At 35.4% G+C, this 4,190-nt stretch overlaps 1 long non-coding RNA gene across 2 annotated transcripts in view; it reads right to left on the bottom strand.

The window, feature by feature from the left end:
- LOC128250765 (uncharacterized) overlaps positions 1-4,190 on the bottom strand; it is a 158,113-nt gene that overhangs the window by 37,558 nt on the left and 116,365 nt on the right. The window contains exon 3 of one of the 2 annotated variants that reach the window (XR_008266748.1): positions 704-808. The exons of the other annotated variant lie outside the window; for it this stretch is intronic. This is a non-coding gene — a long non-coding RNA (uncharacterized LOC128250765). Of the gene's footprint in view, positions 1-703; positions 809-4,190 lie in introns of those variants that run through there. 2 annotated transcript variants of the gene reach the window in all.

Raw genomic sequence — 4,190 nt, 5'->3', positions numbered from 1 at the left:
CAATATATATATATATATATATATATATATATCCAGTAAGGTACAGTCATAAGGTATACAAAAATATGTATCAGAAAATCTCAAGCTGAAAACATGGCTTAATGAATTGAGCCAAGACTTGGTAATTTCTACCATCAAGGGGGATTGGCAAGCCAGTGGAACATTGGCAACAAGTCATGAATAATGAAGAGGAATATATTATTGACTGATTTATTAAAATTGTTGATGAAAAATAAGAATTAGAATAAATAGGGGTGGGAGTGAACAAATCTATTTGACAATGCTATATATATATATTATAAAGGGTAAAGGCCCCTTTTGGTCGTGAGTGATCATGGGATTGCACCTAGAAAGTTCCCCTCCAAGGCACAAATCCAGGCAAAGTAGAAGACCAGCCATCACCCACGCATACCAGCCCCGTCTCCATGCGACTGATGTTATCCAAGGAAAAAGCAAAGGGGCCGATACAGCTTGGCACCAGTGACATCACAACTCACTTCTACAGCTGAGCGAACTGAAGCAACATGAAATGAAGTGTCTTGCTCAAGAACACAACACACAGCCCAGTCTGGGAATTGAACTCACTACTTCAGGATATATGAGTCATATACATATATATATATTTACCAAAAAAGTAAGCCAGCCTTATGAGATATGAATTAACATTTAAGATATAAATAATAAGAAATTATCAAAACCTTTACTGTTATTGTATTTTACCATCAGGAAGAAATTCCAGCAAATTGCCAAAATTGATGTCCGTTACTCATTCCTTGTAAGAACTGAAGAACTCAACAAGATGACTTACCTGAAAAATAAAAGAAAAGAAAAATGAAAAGAGATTTGATATATAATTTCAATACTGTAATGTAATAGCTTTTAATACTGTAATGTAATAGCTCAGAGAACAGGTAATTTTGGTTATCATTTCTAGCAGACCAATTAATTCATTAGCATGAGGTGGCTGAAAGGATAAAAGGCAAACTTGCCCTCAGTGAGATTTGAATTCAGAACACAAAGAGCAAGAAGAAATGCTGCTAAGCATCTTGTCCACTGAGCCAACAATTCTGCCTGGCCTTCATAAAAGTAACTACAGTTTGTTTCCTTACTTCAGAAAAATTAATATTTTTATGGGAGTGTTCCAGCATGGTCACAGCTATGCTGGCAGTAAAACAGAAAGGTATTAATTGATGACAACTTGCAGCTGTTGTTGTGTAGCTCCTAGTGAGTCCCGATTACTTAGGGGCTTATGATTAGGGGCCTATGATTAAAGACACAAGATAAGACCATCCACTTTCTCTCTTTCTTGCAGACATAGTGTATCTAGGACTACATCATTCAATGTATCCTTCCCCTTTTTTTAAATGGTAGGGTGCAATATGAAGAAAATTTTGCTGCCATTTCTAGCAAGTCAGGTGATTCCAAAGAGCCTTCCTTATTGGCTTGCAGATATGTTTACATATATATGTATTTGTGAATGGTGCGTGTATGTGTATATATGTATATGCATGTGTCTAGTATGTGCAAGTGTGTAGCATGTGCATGCGTATACATATATGCATGTCCATATATGTGTTTGTGTGTGTGTGTGTATATATATATATATATATGCATTTGTGTGTGTATGTGTGTATACAGGTGTGTGTATATAATGTGATGCATAGAAACAAACAGCCAGATGAAAAAAAAAAGTTGTTTTTCCAAAACAGGATTTCACTTGCAAATAACAAGAGTGAAAAGAAAGAAGCATTCAAAACCATTATATATTGTTCTCTGACTTTGAGGAAAAGAATTAATTTACCAAACAACAACACATACAGGTAATTGTATAAGACGGTATATTTATTTAATTACAACAGTGTGGTGGCTTCATGAAAAAAAAAACAAAAAAAAAAACAGGAGAAAAAAAAATGGAAAAAAAACCCCAAAAAAGCGAGAGATTCACGGAGGGTGGTGTTACAAGAGATAATTTTGCTTATAGAAAATAAAGAACTTATTTTATCTTGTGAATGTGATAATCTTGAAATAACAAAGTGATGCTCTCTTCGTTTATATTTATTTGGTGTCAGTAAAAGGGGGAAGAACAGAGGGGGGGCCTTTAAAACATCAGTACTGGAGTCGATTCATTCAACTAAAATTCTTTAAGGCAGTGCCCCAGCATGGTCGCAATCTAATGACCAAAAGAGGCCAAAGATAAAAGTTATATGGGTTGGTGACAGGAAGATCCTGTCTTAAATAACTCCCTGGGAACCCATAAGGGCATGGAAAAAAAAAACAACCACCACCAGGCATTAAACAAACAAGCAAGTGAACAAGTGTGTGTGGCTGTGTGGGTGTGTAATATTTTCTCACCAGCTTTCCAAATAGCTTACAAAACTGAAGGCCATCAGAGTCTCAAACTAAAATATAAGGCCAGAAGAATTCACAGGCCAACCCTTCCGAAGGTGGAAGAGAGATATCTATTAAGATAATAAAAAAAACAACAAAAAAAAACAAGAAAGAAAAACAGTACAATATCAACACAATATCTTTCAATTGAACCACTTTTTAGATTCCAAGGTTTGAAAGTTGAATCATCTGTTTTATGTAATTCGCCACTCCTAAAGTTTCCTGGTGTGGTTTTCAAAATAACAAATTTAAAAATAGCTAAGTGTAAAAAACTGATGACATTTTCTGTGAATTCTTAGATGTTTCACCCAAATGCCAACTATTCAGCCATCAACTAGGATTGTTACTCATTTGCCGTCGAAAGGCAAATAATACAGACACGCCTTGCTGAAAGATCTTTTAGCAGAAATGGAACCATAGGTAACGAAGGGTTAGCCAAGGTAAGTTTAATGCTAATTAACCCCACCTTGGAGCTGGCAGAATCGTTACAGTGCTGGACAAAAGGCTCAAGTGGCATTTCTTCCAGATTGATGTTCCGAGTTCAAATTCTGCTAAGGTTGGCTTTACCTTTCATCCTTTTGAGGTCAATGAAATAAGTATCAGTTGAGGACTTGGATTAATGTAATCCAGTGTTTCTCAACCAGGGTTCCCTGTAACCCTAGGATTTTGCAAAAGGTTCTGCGAGAAAGAGTGAAATAAGTTAATGCTAATTTCATGACCGTAATATTACTATACATGCACAACATGTTACTGGTTATTGTAATACAGACATCATCCTATCTAACCTATTATGTTATCAGAAAAAGATAATGACCGTGGACTTGTTATGAAAGGTATTTTAAATTGTTAGAGCAATTCCACCAAAAATGCCTTCATCACATATTTTTTTTTTAAATGGAGTTCTTTTACTCCAAACACAGACGTCCTTGCATCTGCAGGCATCACCTCATTCAAAGCTATGATTTTGAGAAACCAAATGAGATGGTGTGGCAATATTGTTTGAATGGTGGATGTGCAATTTCTGTGGGTGTCTTTTCAAAACATTGTCTAATTTAAAAAGCCACATCAGATGGCATGATGGATCGAAGGTGTAAGTACAGGAGGTGGTCAAAACTCTGCATAAGGAGTAGACAACCACCACATATATATATATATATATATATATATATATATATGATATTTATCACGTGAACTATATATCATATTTACCATGTGAACTACGATGAAAAAATATGAGAAAGATATCAGTATATAATTTTTTTTTGTGCAGGGGTTCCTTGAGACATGTAATTTATTTTGAGGGTTACGCAAGGGTAAAAAAGTTAAGAAACACTGATGTAATCAATAGACCAGTAATTAATTACTTCACTGCAAAACAAGTAGAGGTTGGTGACAGGAAGGACATCTGGCCAAAGAAAACTCTGTCTCTATATATTCTCTTGTGACTTGTACAAGCGGAGAAAAGAAGACATCACAAGAATAATAACGATGATGATGATGATCTAAACTATTCGCAGAGACGAAGTATCAGGGGATGGGCAAGAATGGGGATGGGCAAGAATGGGGATGGGCAAGAATGGCAACAACAGATGCTAAGCAAAGCAAGTGTGGACACTGTCACAGAAAGAGTTATGATAGTCCATTTTAACTGGAATTCTTGATTGGGACATAAAAATTAAATGATTGAACTTTCTCCTTGGTTCAAGGAGTGAAATTAATTCTTTTGTGCCACAGATTTGTCCATTTCTATATTCAAAAAATTTTTTGTTTCCTATTTTATTATATTTCTATGTTGTTTCCCC

This window comes from Octopus bimaculoides, chromosome 25 (genome assembly GCF_001194135.2).
Source record: "Octopus bimaculoides isolate UCB-OBI-ISO-001 chromosome 25, ASM119413v2, whole genome shotgun sequence".
Classification (NCBI taxonomy): Eukaryota; Metazoa; Mollusca; class Cephalopoda; order Octopoda; family Octopodidae; genus Octopus; species Octopus bimaculoides.
This window is presented reverse-complemented; position numbering and strand designations above follow the sequence as displayed.